The following is a 16,051-nucleotide window of genomic DNA, read 5'->3' as shown; positions in this document are numbered from 1 at the left end:
CTAGTCATACATCTCAATGTCTGCTGAAGAATCTTCTGAAATAATGTCGACAACTTCACCAAACAGTTCTTGTCTCAGTTCGGCTACGGATTCTGCTTTCTGGTGAGCGTAGTCGTAGTACATGTTGCGCATTCCATCAACAACTGCTATGCGTAGACGTAGCGAGTATCTGAAAGACTTGTTGTTGTCAGTCTTGGCTCTGTTGTACCTCTTTTGAAGTGCGTCTAAAGAGTAGTTCAATTGGACAATCTGTTCACAGGCTCTCTTGAATCGACGTTCGCTCTCAACCAATTTGGTCCTCTTGTTGAGGTTTCTCATTTGTACTTTAGCTTTCATGATTAATAAAGAATATGTAGTAGTTGTTAGCACTATAAGAGTTGAAACAAGTTCTGATGATTCTTTGGAAAGGATTGGTTATATAGCTCTTCTAGTGACACCTGAAATTGAGAAACGTCAGGGTAATGACATCATAGAGTAATTAATTTGAGTTTCTAGTTTAGGCACGAGTCCATTGTCAAAACAGTCTCGTGTCGTGGGCTTGTGTGTATTGTCAAACATCTTTGTCTATTAATCATGATTTATTGTAATCCAATCATGAAGTTGATTAAATCATCTTATAATTTAATAAATATAGTTCGTGTATTGCAATTATTTTTATTTCAACTAAAAAATTATTTCATTTGAAAAATTAATGAAAAATAAACGGAATGAATTATTGCAAGAAAAACGATACACAAAGAAACACGTTTTTTTCTCTCTTCTTTTCTGCCGTCTCTACTTTGTTTTTTTCCCCCTTCTTTCCTTCATTGTAAATTTATGAAGGATTTTATTGCGTTAATTTGTTAGATATCGAAAATAGTTAAGTCTTTTATGAGAGAGGGGATTTTGTTCGAAACATTACTTTCATCATTATTTTATGCCAAGTTCATTGATTTATTTATTTTTCAAACTTGAAAATTAACCCCCAAAAAACACGTTCGAAATTTGAAGCCTGCTACAAAAATAAGGTGTACGCAATTTCTTATAAAATAGCCTGTTGCACTTCAAGATAAGGTGTACGCATTCATTTTTTTATAGAAAAGTTATGGATTTAAGCCTCTTTTTTTTTTTGGTATTTTTGTTGTTTTTTTTTTTTTTTTCAGTCGGGAAGGAAAAGGGCTGCAGTTATAATATATGGAAACAGAACTATAGATAAACTAAACTAATGACAACAAATTCAGATTCTTTTTGAAAAATGTGTGTGGCTCTGAAAAGAACCGTTTTTTGAAGAAGTCTGGTGCTTTTCCACTAGTCATACATCTCAATGTCTGCTGAAGAATCTTCTGAAATAATGTCGACAACTTCACCAAACAGTTCTTGTCTCAGTTCGGCTACGGATTCTGCTTTCTGGTGAGCGTAGTCGTAGTACATGTTGCGCATTCCATCAACAACTGCTATGCGTAGACGTAGCGAGTATCTGAAAGACTTGTTGTTGTCAGTCTTGGCTCTGTTGTACCTCTTTTGAAGTGCGTCTAAAGAGTAGTTCAATTGGACAATCTGTTCACAGGCTCTCTTGAATCGACGTTCGCTCTCAACCAATTTGGTCCTCTTGTTGAGGTTTCTCATTTGTACTTTAGCTTTCATGATTAATAAAGAATATGTAGTAGTTGTTAGCACTATAAGAGTTGAAACAAGTTCTGATGATTCTTTGGAAAGGATTGGTTATATAGCTCTTCTAGTGACACCTGAAATTGAGAAACGTCAGGGTAATGACATCATAGAGTAATTAATTTGAGTTTCTAGTTTAGGCACGAGTCCATTGTCAAAACAGTCTCGTGTCGTGGGCTTGTGTGTATTGTCAAACATCTTTGTCTATTAATCATGATTTATTGTAATCCAATCATGAAGTTGATTAAATCATCTTATAATTTAATAAATATAGTTCGTGTATTGCAATTATTTTTATTTCAACTAAAAAATTATTTCATTTGAAAAATTAATGAAAAATAAACGGAATGAATTATTGCAAGAAAAACGATACACAAAGAAACACGTTTTTTTCTCTCTTCTTTTCTGCCGTCTCTACTTTGTTTTTTTCCCCCTTCTTTCCTTCATTGTAAATTTATGAAGGATTTTATTGCGTTAATTTGTTAGATATCGAAAATAGTTAAGTCTTTTATGAGAGAGGGGATTTTGTTCGAAACATTACTTTCATCATTATTTTATGCCAAGTTCATTGATTTATTTATTTTTCAAACTTGAAAATTAACCCCCAAAAAACACGTTCGAAATTTGAAGCCTGCTACAAAAATAAGGTGTACGCAATTTCTTATAAAATAGCCTGTTGCACTTCAAGATAAGGTGTACGCATTCATTTTTTTATAGAAAAGTTATGGATTTAAGCCTCTTTTTTTTTTTTGGTATTTTTGTTGTTTTTTTTTTTTTTTCAGTCGGGAAGGAAAAGGGCTGCAGTTATAATATATGGAAACAGAACTATAGATAAACTAAACTAATGACAACAAATTCAGATTCTTTTTGAAAAATGTGTGTGGCTCTGAAAAGAACCGTTTTTTGAAGAAGTCTGGTGCTTTTCCTCTAGTCATACATCTCAATGTCTGCTGAAGAATCTTCTGAAATAATGTCGACAACTTCACCAAACAGTTCTTGTCTCAGTTCGGCTACGGATTCTGCTTTCTGGTGAGCGTAGTCGTAGTACATGTTGCGCATTCCATCAACAACTGCTATGCGTAGACGTAGCGAGTATCTGAAAGACTTGTTGTTGTCAGTCTTGGCTCTGTTGTACCTCTTTTGAAGTGCGTCTAAAGAGTAGTTCAATTGGACAATCTGTTCACAGGCTCTTTTGAATCGACGTTCGCTCTCAACCAATTTGGTCCTCTTGTTGAGGTTTCTCATTTGTACTTTAGCTTTCATGATTAATAAAGAATATGTAGTAGTTGTTAGCACTATAAGAGTTGAAACAAGTTCTGATGATTCTTTGGAAAGGATTGGTTATATAGCTCTTCTAGTGACACCTGAAATTGAGAAACGTCAGGGTAATGACATCATAGAGTAATTAATTTGAGTTTCTAGTTTAGGCACGAGTCCATTGTCAAAACAGTCTCGTGTCGTGGGCTTGTGTGTATTGTCAAACATCTTTGTCTATTAATCATGATTTATTGTAATCCAATCATGAAGTTGATTAAATCATCTTATAATTTAATAAATATAGTTCGTGTATTGCAATTATTTTTATTTCAACTAAAAAATTATTTCATTTGAAAAATTAATGAAAAATAAACGGAATGAATTATTGCAAGAAAAACGATACACAAAGAAACACGTTTTTTTCTCTCTTCTTTTCTGCCGTCTCTACTTTGTTTTTTTTCCCTTCTTTCCTTCATTGTAAATTTATGAAGGATTTTATTGCGTTAATTTGTTAGATATCGAAAATAGTTAAGTCTTTTATGAGAGAGGGGATTTTGTTCGAAACATTACTTTCATCATTATTTTATGCCAAGTTCATTGATTTATTTATTTTTCAAACTTGAAAATTAACCCCCAAAAAACACGTTCGAAATTTGAAGCCTGCTACAAAAATAAGGTGTACGCAATTTCTTATAAAATAGCCTGTTGCACTTCAAGATAAGGTGTACGCATTCATTTTTTTATAGAAAAGTTATGGATTTAAGCCTCTTTTTTTTTGGTATTTTTGTTGTTTTTTTTTTTTTCAGTCGGGAAGGAAAAGGGCTGCAGTTATAATATATGGAACAGAACTATAGATAAACTAAACTAATGACAACAAATTCAGATTCTTTTTGAAAAATGTGTGTGGCTCTGAAAAGAACCGTTTTTTGAAGAAGTCTGGTGCTTTTCCTCTAGTCATACATCTCAATGTCTGCTGAAGAATCTTCTGAAATAATGTCGACAACTTCACCAAACAGTTCTTGTCTCAGTTCGGCTACGGATTCTGCTTTCTGGTGAGCGTAGTCGTAGTACATGTTGCGCATTCCATCAACAACTGCTATGCGTAGACGTAGCGAGTATCTGAAAGACTTGTTGTTGTCAGTCTTGGCTCTGTTGTACCTCTTTTGAAGTGCGTCTAAAGAGTAGTTCAATTGGACAATCTGTTCACAGGCTCTCTTGAATCGACGTTCGCTCTCAACCAATTTGGTCCTCTTGTTGAGGTTTCTCATTTGTACTTTAGCTTTCATGATTAATAAAGAATATGTAGTAGTTGTTAGCACTATAAGAGTTGAAACAAGTTCTGATGATTCTTTGGAAAGGATTGGTTATATAGCTCTTCTAGTGACACCTGAAATTGAGAAACGTCAGGGTAATGACATCATAGAGTAATTAATTTGAGTTTCTAGTTTAGGCACGAGTCCATTGTCAAAACAGTCTCGTGTCGTGGGCTTGTGTGTATTGTCAAACATCTTTGTCTATTAATCATGATTTATTGTAATCCAATCATGAAGTTGATTAAATCATCTTATAATTTAATAAATATAGTTCGTGTATTGCAATTATTTTTATTTCAACTAAAAAATTATTTCATTTGAAAAATTAATGAAAAATAAACGGAATGAATTATTGCAAGAAAAACGATACACAAAGAAACACGTTTTTTTCTCTCTTCTTTTCTGCCGTCTCTACTTTGTTTTTTCCCCCTTCTTTCCTTCATTGTAAATTTATGAAGGATTTTATTGCGTTAATTTGTTAGATATCGAAAATAGTTAAGTCTTTTATGAGAGAGGGGATTTTGTTCGAAACATTACTTTCATCATTATTTTATGCCAAGTTCATTGATTTATTTATTTTTCAAACTTGAAAATTAACCCCCAAAAAACACGTTCGAAATTTGAAGCCTGCTACAAAAATAAGGTGTACGCAATTTCTTATAAAATAGCCTGTTGCACTTCAAGATAAGGTGTACGCATTCATTTTTTTATAGAAAAGTTATGGATTTAAGCCTCTTTTTTTTTTGGGTATTTTTGTTGTTTTTTTTTTTTTTTTCAGTCGGGAAGGAAAAGGGCTGCAGTTATAATATATGGAAACAGAACTATAGATAAACTAAACTAATGACAACAAATTCAGATTCTTTTTGAAAAATGTGTGTGGCTCTGAAAAGAACCGTTTTTTGAAGAAGTCTGGTGCTTTTCCTCTAGTCATACATCTCAATGTCTGCTGAAGAATCTTCTGAAATAATGTCGACAACTTCACCAAACAGTTCTTGTCTCAGTTCGGCTACGGATTCTGCTTTCTGGTGAGCGTAGTCGTAGTACATGTTGCGCATTCCATCAACAACTGCTATGCGTAGACGTAGCGAGTATCTGAAAGACTTGTTGTTGTCAGTCTTGGCTCTGTTGTACCTCTTTTGAAGTGCGTCTAAAGAGTAGTTCAATTGGACAATCTGTTCACAGGCTCTCTTGAATCGACGTTCGCTCTCAACCAATTTGGTCCTCTTGTTGAGGTTTCTCATTTGTACTTTAGCTTTCATGATTAATAAAGAATATGTAGTAGTTGTTAGCACTATAAGAGTTGAAACAAGTTCTGATGATTCTTTGGAAAGGATTGGTTATATAGCTCTTCTAGTGACACCTGAAATTGAGAAACGTCAGGGTAATGACATCATAGAGTAATTAATTTGAGTTTCTAGTTTAGGCACGAGTCCATTGTCAAAACAGTCTCGTGTCGTGGGCTTGTGTGTATTGTCAAACATCTTTGTCTATTAATCATGATTTATTGTAATCCAATCATGAAGTTGATTAAATCATCTTATAATTTAATAAATATAGTTCGTGTATTGCAATTATTTTTATTTCAACTAAAAAATTATTTCATTTGAAAAATTAATGAAAAATAAACGGAATGAATTATTGCAAGAAAAACGATACACAAAGAAACACGTTTTTTTCTCTCTTCTTTTCTGCCGTCTCTACTTTGTTTTTTTCCCCCTTCTTTCCTTCATTGTAAATTTATGAAGGATTTTATTGCGTTAATTTGTTAGATATCGAAAATAGTTAAGTCTTTTATGAGAGAGGGGATTTTGTTCGAAACATTACTTTCATCATTATTTTATGCCAAGTTCATTGATTTATTTATTTTTCAAACTTGAAAATTAACCCCCAAAAAACACGTTCGAAATTTGAAGCCTGCTACAAAAATAAGGTGTACGCAATTTCTTATAAAATAGCCTGTTGCACTTCAAGATAAGGTGTACGCATTCATTTTTTTATAGAAAAGTTATGGATTTAAGCCTCTTTTTTTTTTTGGTATTTTTGTTGTTTTTTTTTTTTTTTTCAGTCGGGAAGGAAAAGGGCTGCAGTTATAATATATGGAAACAGAACTATAGATAAACTAAACTAATGACAACAAATTCAGATTCTTTTTGAAAAATGTGTGTGGCTCTGAAAAGAACCGTTTTTTGAAGAAGTCTGGTGCTTTTCCTCTAGTCATACATCTCAATGTCTGCTGAAGAATCTTCTGAAATAATGTCGACAACTTCACCAAACAGTTCTTGTCTCAGTTCGGCTACGGATTCTGCTTTCTGGTGAGCGTAGTCGTAGTACATGTTGCGCATTCCATCAACAACTGCTATGCGTAGACGTAGCGAGTATCTGAAAGACTTGTTGTTGTCAGTCTTGGCTCTGTTGTACCTCTTTTGAAGTGCGTCTAAAGAGTAGTTCAATTGGACAATCTGTTCACAGGCTCTCTTGAATCGACGTTCGCTCTCAACCAATTTGGTCCTCTTGTTGAGGTTTCTCATTTGTACTTTAGCTTTCATGATTAATAAAGAATATGTAGTAGTTGTTAGCACTATAAGAGTTGAAACAAGTTCTGATGATTCTTTGGAAAGGATTGGTTATATAGCTCTTCTAGTGACACCTGAAATTGAGAAACGTCAGGGTAATGACATCATAGAGTAATTAATTTGAGTTTCTAGTTTAGGCACGAGTCCATTGTCAAAACAGTCTCGTGTCGTGGGCTTGTGTGTATTGTCAAACATCTTTGTCTATTAATCATGATTTATTGTAATCCAATCATGAAGTTGATTAAATCATCTTATAATTTAATAAATATAGTTCGTGTATTGCAATTATTTTTATTTCAACTAAAAAATTATTTCATTTGAAAAATTAATGAAAAATAAACGGAATGAATTATTGCAAGAAAAACGATACACAAAGAAACACGTTTTTTTCTCTCTTCTTTTCTGCCGTCTCTACTTTGTTTTTTTCCCCCTTCTTTCCTTCATTGTAAATTTATGAAGGATTTTATTGCGTTAATTTGTTAGATATCGAAAATAGTTAAGTCTTTTATGAGAGAGGGGATTTTGTTCGAAACATTACTTTCATCATTATTTTATGCCAAGTTCATTGATTTATTTATTTTTCAAACTTGAAAATTAACCCCCAAAAAACACGTTCGAAATTTGAAGCCTGCTACAAAAATAAGGTGTACGCAATTTCTTATAAAATAGCCTGTTGCACTTCAAGATAAGGTGTACGCATTCATTTTTTTATAGAAAAGTTATGGATTTAAGCCTCTTTTTTTTTTTTGGTATTTTTGTTGTTTTTTTTTTTTTTTCAGTCGGGAAGGAAAAGGGCTGCAGTTATAATATATGGAAACAGAACTATAGATAAACTAAACTAATGACAACAAATTCAGATTCTTTTTGAAAAATGTGTGTGGCTCTGAAAAGAACCGTTTTTTGAAGAAGTCTGGTGCTTTTCCTCTAGTCATACATCTCAATGTCTGCTGAAGAATCTTCTGAAATAATGTCGACAACTTCACCAAACAGTTCTTGTCTCAGTTCGGCTACGGATTCTGCTTTCTGGTGAGCGTAGTCGTAGTACATGTTGCGCATTCCATCAACAACTGCTATGCGTAGACGTAGCGAGTATCTGAAAGACTTGTTGTTGTCAGTCTTGGCTCTGTTGTACCTCTTTTGAAGTGCGTCTAAAGAGTAGTTCAATTGGACAATCTGTTCACAGGCTCTCTTGAATCGACGTTCGCTCTCAACCAATTTGGTCCTCTTGTTGAGGTTTCTCATTTGTACTTTAGCTTTCATGATTAATAAAGAATATGTAGTAGTTGTTAGCACTATAAGAGTTGAAACAAGTTCTGATGATTCTTTGGAAAGGATTGGTTATATAGCTCTTCTAGTGACACCTGAAATTGAGAAACGTCAGGGTAATGACATCATAGAGTAATTAATTTGAGTTTCTAGTTTAGGCACGAGTCCATTGTCAAAACAGTCTCGTGTCGTGGGCTTGTGTGTATTGTCAAACATCTTTGTCTATTAATCATGATTTATTGTAATCCAATCATGAAGTTGATTAAATCATCTTATAATTTAATAAATATAGTTCGTGTATTGCAATTATTTTTATTTCAACTAAAAAATTATTTCATTTGAAAAATTAATGAAAAATAAACGGAATGAATTATTGCAAGAAAAACGATACACAAAGAAACACGTTTTTTTCTCTCTTCTTTTCTGCCGTCTCTACTTTGTTTTTTTCCCCCTTCTTTCCTTCATTGTAAATTTATGAAGGATTTTATTGCGTTAATTTGTTAGATATCGAAAATAGTTAAGTCTTTTATGAGAGAGGGGATTTTGTTCGAAACATTACTTTCATCATTATTTTATGCCAAGTTCATTGATTTATTTATTTTTCAAACTTGAAAATTAACCCCCAAAAAACACGTTCGAAATTTGAAGCCTGCTACAAAAATAAGGTGTACGCAATTTCTTATAAAATAGCCTGTTGCACTTCAAGATAAGGTGTACGCATTCATTTTTTTATAGAAAAGTTATGGATTTAAGCCTCTTTTTTTTTTTGGTATTTTTGTTGTTTTTTTTTTTTTTTCAGTCGGGAAGGAAAAGGGCTGCAGTTATAATATATGGAAACAGAACTATAGATAAACTAAACTAATGACAACAAATTCAGATTCTTTTTGAAAAATGTGTGTGGCTCTGAAAAGAACCGTTTTTTGAAGAAGTCTGGTGCTTTTCCACTAGTCATACATCTCAATGTCTGCTGAAGAATCTTCTGAAATAATGTCGACAACTTCACCAAACAGTTCTTGTCTCAGTTCGGCTACGGATTCTGCTTTCTGGTGAGCGTAGTCGTAGTACATGTTGCGCATTCCATCAACAACTGCTATGCGTAGACGTAGCGAGTATCTGAAAGACTTGTTGTTGTCAGTCTTGGCTCTGTTGTACCTCTTTTGAAGTGCGTCTAAAGAGTAGTTCAATTGGACAATCTGTTCACAGGCTCTCTTGAATCGACGTTCGCTCTCAACCAATTTGGTCCTCTTGTTGAGGTTTCTCATTTGTACTTTAGCTTTCATGATTAATAAAGAATATGTAGTAGTTGTTAGCACTATAAGAGTTGAAACAAGTTCTGATGATTCTTTGGAAAGGATTGGTTATATAGCTCTTCTAGTGACACCTGAAATTGAGAAACGTCAGGGTAATGACATCATAGAGTAATTAATTTGAGTTTCTAGTTTAGGCACGAGTCCATTGTCAAAACAGTCTCGTGTCGTGGGCTTGTGTGTATTGTCAAACATCTTTGTCTATTAATCATGATTTATTGTAATCCAATCATGAAGTTGATTAAATCATCTTATAATTTAATAAATATAGTTCGTGTATTGCAATTATTTTTATTTCAACTAAAAAATTATTTCATTTGAAAAATTAATGAAAAATAAACGGAATGAATTATTGCAAGAAAAACGATACACAAAGAAACACGTTTTTTTCTCTCTTCTTTTCTGCCGTCTCTACTTTGTTTTTTTCCCCCTTCTTTCCTTCATTGTAAATTTATGAAGGATTTTATTGCGTTAATTTGTTAGATATCGAAAATAGTTAAGTCTTTTATGAGAGAGGGGATTTTGTTCGAAACATTACTTTCATCATTATTTTATGCCAAGTTCATTGATTTATTTATTTTTCAAACTTGAAAATTAACCCCCAAAAAACACGTTCGAAATTTGAAGCCTGCTACAAAAATAAGGTGTACGCAATTTCTTATAAAATAGCCTGTTGCACTTCAAGATAAGGTGTACGCATTCATTTTTTTATAGAAAAGTTATGGATTTAAGCCTCTTTTTTTTTTTTGGTATTTTTGTTGTTTTTTTTTTTTTTTCAGTCGGGAAGGAAAAGGGCTGCAGTTATAATATATGGAAACAGAACTATAGATAAACTAAACTAATGACAACAAATTCAGATTCTTTTTGAAAAATGTGTGTGGCTCTGAAAAGAACCGTTTTTTGAAGAAGTCTGGTGCTTTTCCTCTAGTCATACATCTCAATGTCTGCTGAAGAATCTTCTGAAATAATGTCGACAACTTCACCAAACAGTTCTTGTCTCAGTTCGGCTACGGATTCTGCTTTCTGGTGAGCGTAGTCGTAGTACATGTTGCGCATTCCATCAACAACTGCTATGCGTAGACGTAGCGAGTATCTGAAAGACTTGTTGTTGTCAGTCTTGGCTCTGTTGTACCTCTTTTGAAGTGCGTCTAAAGAGTAGTTCAATTGGACAATCTGTTCACAGGCTCTTTTGAATCGACGTTCGCTCTCAACCAATTTGGTCCTCTTGTTGAGGTTTCTCATTTGTACTTTAGCTTTCATGATTAATAAAGAATATGTAGTAGTTGTTAGCACTATAAGAGTTGAAACAAGTTCTGATGATTCTTTGGAAAGGATTGGTTATATAGCTCTTCTAGTGACACCTGAAATTGAGAAACGTCAGGGTAATGACATCATAGAGTAATTAATTTGAGTTTCTAGTTTAGGCACGAGTCCATTGTCAAAACAGTCTCGTGTCGTGGGCTTGTGTGTATTGTCAAACATCTTTGTCTATTAATCATGATTTATTGTAATCCAATCATGAAGTTGATTAAATCATCTTATAATTTAATAAATATAGTTCGTGTATTGCAATTATTTTTATTTCAACTAAAAAATTATTTCATTTGAAAAATTAATGAAAAATAAACGGAATGAATTATTGCAAGAAAAACGATACACAAAGAAACACGTTTTTTTCTCTCTTCTTTTCTGCCGTCTCTACTTTGTTTTTTTTCCCTTCTTTCCTTCATTGTAAATTTATGAAGGATTTTATTGCGTTAATTTGTTAGATATCGAAAATAGTTAAGTCTTTTATGAGAGAGGGGATTTTGTTCGAAACATTACTTTCATCATTATTTTATGCCAAGTTCATTGATTTATTTATTTTTCAAACTTGAAAATTAACCCCCAAAAAACACGTTCGAAATTTGAAGCCTGCTACAAAAATAAGGTGTACGCAATTTCTTATAAAATAGCCTGTTGCACTTCAAGATAAGGTGTACGCATTCATTTTTTTATAGAAAAGTTATGGATTTAAGCCTCTTTTTTTTTGGTATTTTTGTTGTTTTTTTTTTTTTCAGTCGGGAAGGAAAAGGGCTGCAGTTATAATATATGGAACAGAACTATAGATAAACTAAACTAATGACAACAAATTCAGATTCTTTTTGAAAAATGTGTGTGGCTCTGAAAAGAACCGTTTTTTGAAGAAGTCTGGTGCTTTTCCTCTAGTCATACATCTCAATGTCTGCTGAAGAATCTTCTGAAATAATGTCGACAACTTCACCAAACAGTTCTTGTCTCAGTTCGGCTACGGATTCTGCTTTCTGGTGAGCGTAGTCGTAGTACATGTTGCGCATTCCATCAACAACTGCTATGCGTAGACGTAGCGAGTATCTGAAAGACTTGTTGTTGTCAGTCTTGGCTCTGTTGTACCTCTTTTGAAGTGCGTCTAAAGAGTAGTTCAATTGGACAATCTGTTCACAGGCTCTCTTGAATCGACGTTCGCTCTCAACCAATTTGGTCCTCTTGTTGAGGTTTCTCATTTGTACTTTAGCTTTCATGATTAATAAAGAATATGTAGTAGTTGTTAGCACTATAAGAGTTGAAACAAGTTCTGATGATTCTTTGGAAAGGATTGGTTATATAGCTCTTCTAGTGACACCTGAAATTGAGAAACGTCAGGGTAATGACATCATAGAGTAATTAATTTGAGTTTCTAGTTTAGGCACGAGTCCATTGTCAAAACAGTCTCGTGTCGTGGGCTTGTGTGTATTGTCAAACATCTTTGTCTATTAATCATGATTTATTGTAATCCAATCATGAAGTTGATTAAATCATCTTATAATTTAATAAATATAGTTCGTGTATTGCAATTATTTTTATTTCAACTAAAAAATTATTTCATTTGAAAAATTAATGAAAAATAAACGGAATGAATTATTGCAAGAAAAACGATACACAAAGAAACACGTTTTTTTCTCTCTTCTTTTCTGCCGTCTCTACTTTGTTTTTTCCCCCTTCTTTCCTTCATTGTAAATTTATGAAGGATTTTATTGCGTTAATTTGTTAGATATCGAAAATAGTTAAGTCTTTTATGAGAGAGGGGATTTTGTTCGAAACATTACTTTCATCATTATTTTATGCCAAGTTCATTGATTTATTTATTTTTCAAACTTGAAAATTAACCCCCAAAAAACACGTTCGAAATTTGAAGCCTGCTACAAAAATAAGGTGTACGCAATTTCTTATAAAATAGCCTGTTGCACTTCAAGATAAGGTGTACGCATTCATTTTTTTATAGAAAAGTTATGGATTTAAGCCTCTTTTTTTTTTGGGTATTTTTGTTGTTTTTTTTTTTTTTTTCAGTCGGGAAGGAAAAGGGCTGCAGTTATAATATATGGAAACAGAACTATAGATAAACTAAACTAATGACAACAAATTCAGATTCTTTTTGAAAAATGTGTGTGGCTCTGAAAAGAACCGTTTTTTGAAGAAGTCTGGTGCTTTTCCTCTAGTCATACATCTCAATGTCTGCTGAAGAATCTTCTGAAATAATGTCGACAACTTCACCAAACAGTTCTTGTCTCAGTTCGGCTACGGATTCTGCTTTCTGGTGAGCGTAGTCGTAGTACATGTTGCGCATTCCATCAACAACTGCTATGCGTAGACGTAGCGAGTATCTGAAAGACTTGTTGTTGTCAGTCTTGGCTCTGTTGTACCTCTTTTGAAGTGCGTCTAAAGAGTAGTTCAATTGGACAATCTGTTCACAGGCTCTCTTGAATCGACGTTCGCTCTCAACCAATTTGGTCCTCTTGTTGAGGTTTCTCATTTGTACTTTAGCTTTCATGATTAATAAAGAATATGTAGTAGTTGTTAGCACTATAAGAGTTGAAACAAGTTCTGATGATTCTTTGGAAAGGATTGGTTATATAGCTCTTCTAGTGACACCTGAAATTGAGAAACGTCAGGGTAATGACATCATAGAGTAATTAATTTGAGTTTCTAGTTTAGGCACGAGTCCATTGTCAAAACAGTCTCGTGTCGTGGGCTTGTGTGTATTGTCAAACATCTTTGTCTATTAATCATGATTTATTGTAATCCAATCATGAAGTTGATTAAATCATCTTATAATTTAATAAATATAGTTCGTGTATTGCAATTATTTTTATTTCAACTAAAAAATTATTTCATTTGAAAAATTAATGAAAAATAAACGGAATGAATTATTGCAAGAAAAACGATACACAAAGAAACACGTTTTTTTCTCTCTTCTTTTCTGCCGTCTCTACTTTGTTTTTTTCCCCCTTCTTTCCTTCATTGTAAATTTATGAAGGATTTTATTGCGTTAATTTGTTAGATATCGAAAATAGTTAAGTCTTTTATGAGAGAGGGGATTTTGTTCGAAACATTACTTTCATCATTATTTTATGCCAAGTTCATTGATTTATTTATTTTTCAAACTTGAAAATTAACCCCCAAAAAACACGTTCGAAATTTGAAGCCTGCTACAAAAATAAGGTGTACGCAATTTCTTATAAAATAGCCTGTTGCACTTCAAGATAAGGTGTACGCATTCATTTTTTTATAGAAAAGTTATGGATTTAAGCCTCTTTTTTTTTTTTGGTATTTTTGTTGTTTTTTTTTTTTTTTTCAGTCGGGAAGGAAAAGGGCTGCAGTTATAATATATGGAAACAGAACTATAGATAAACTAAACTAATGACAACAAATTCAGATTCTTTTTGAAAAATGTGTGTGGCTCTGAAAAGAACCGTTTTTTGAAGAAGTCTGGTGCTTTTCCTCTAGTCATACATCTCAATGTCTGCTGAAGAATCTTCTGAAATAATGTCGACAACTTCACCAAACAGTTCTTGTCTCAGTTCGGCTACGGATTCTGCTTTCTGGTGAGCGTAGTCGTAGTACATGTTGCGCATTCCATCAACAACTGCTATGCGTAGACGTAGCGAGTATCTGAAAGACTTGTTGTTGTCAGTCTTGGCTCTGTTGTACCTCTTTTGAAGTGCGTCTAAAGAGTAGTTCAATTGGACAATCTGTTCACAGGCTCTCTTGAATCGACGTTCGCTCTCAACCAATTTGGTCCTCTTGTTGAGGTTTCTCATTTGTACTTTAGCTTTCATGATTAATAAAGAATATGTAGTAGTTGTTAGCACTATAAGAGTTGAAACAAGTTCTGATGATTCTTTGGAAAGGATTGGTTATATAGCTCTTCTAGTGACACCTGAAATTGAGAAACGTCAGGGTAATGACATCATAGAGTAATTAATTTGAGTTTCTAGTTTAGGCACGAGTCCATTGTCAAAACAGTCTCGTGTCGTGGGCTTGTGTGTATTGTCAAACATCTTTGTCTATTAATCATGATTTATTGTAATCCAATCATGAAGTTGATTAAATCATCTTATAATTTAATAAATATAGTTCGTGTATTGCAATTATTTTTATTTCAACTAAAAAATTATTTCATTTGAAAAATTAATGAAAAATAAACGGAATGAATTATTGCAAGAAAAACGATACACAAAGAAACACGTTTTTTTCTCTCTTCTTTTCTGCCGTCTCTACTTTGTTTTTTTCCCCCTTCTTTCCTTCATTGTAAATTTATGAAGGATTTTATTGCGTTAATTTGTTAGATATCGAAAATAGTTAAGTCTTTTATGAGAGAGGGGATTTTGTTCGAAACATTACTTTCATCATTATTTTATGCCAAGTTCATTGATTTATTTATTTTTCAAACTTGAAAATTAACCCCCAAAAAACACGTTCGAAATTTGAAGCCTGCTACAAAAATAAGGTGTACGCAATTTCTTATAAAATAGCCTGTTGCACTTCAAGATAAGGTGTACGCATTCATTTTTTTATAGAAAAGTTATGGATTTAAGCCTCTTTTTTTTTTTTGGTATTTTTGTTGTTTTTTTTTTTTTTTCAGTCGGGAAGGAAAAGGGCTGCAGTTATAATATATGGAAACAGAACTATAGATAAACTAAACTAATGACAACAAATTCAGATTCTTTTTGAAAAATGTGTGTGGCTCTGAAAAGAACCGTTTTTTGAAGAAGTCTGGTGCTTTTCCTCTAGTCATACATCTCAATGTCTGCTGAAGAATCTTCTGAAATAATGTCGACAACTTCACCAAACAGTTCTTGTCTCAGTTCGGCTACGGATTCTGCTTTCTGGTGAGCGTAGTCGTAGTACATGTTGCGCATTCCATCAACAACTGCTATGCGTAGACGTAGCGAGTATCTGAAAGACTTGTTGTTGTCAGTCTTGGCTCTGTTGTACCTCTTTTGAAGTGCGTCTAAAGAGTAGTTCAATTGGACAATCTGTTCACAGGCTCTCTTGAATCGACGTTCGCTCTCAACCAATTTGGTCCTCTTGTTGAGGTTTCTCATTTGTACTTTAGCTTTCATGATTAATAAAGAATATGTAGTAGTTGTTAGCACTATAAGAGTTGAAACAAGTTCTGATGATTCTTTGGAAAGGATTGGTTATATAGCTCTTCTAGTGACACCTGAAATTGAGAAACGTCAGGGTAATGACATCATAGAGTAATTGATTTGAGTTTCTAGTTTAGGCACGAGTCCATTGTCAAAACAGTCTCGTGTCGTGGGCTTGTGTGTATTGTCAAACATCTTTGTCTATTAATCATGATTTATTGTAATCCAATCATGAAGTTGATTAAATCATCTTATAATTT

Source organism: Mytilus edulis, chromosome 1, assembly GCF_963676685.1.
Source record: "Mytilus edulis chromosome 1, xbMytEdul2.2, whole genome shotgun sequence".
Taxonomy (NCBI): Eukaryota; Metazoa; Mollusca; class Bivalvia; order Mytilida; family Mytilidae; genus Mytilus; species Mytilus edulis.
The sequence above is the reverse complement of the archived record's forward strand: the minus strand, read 5'-3'. Positions refer to the sequence as shown.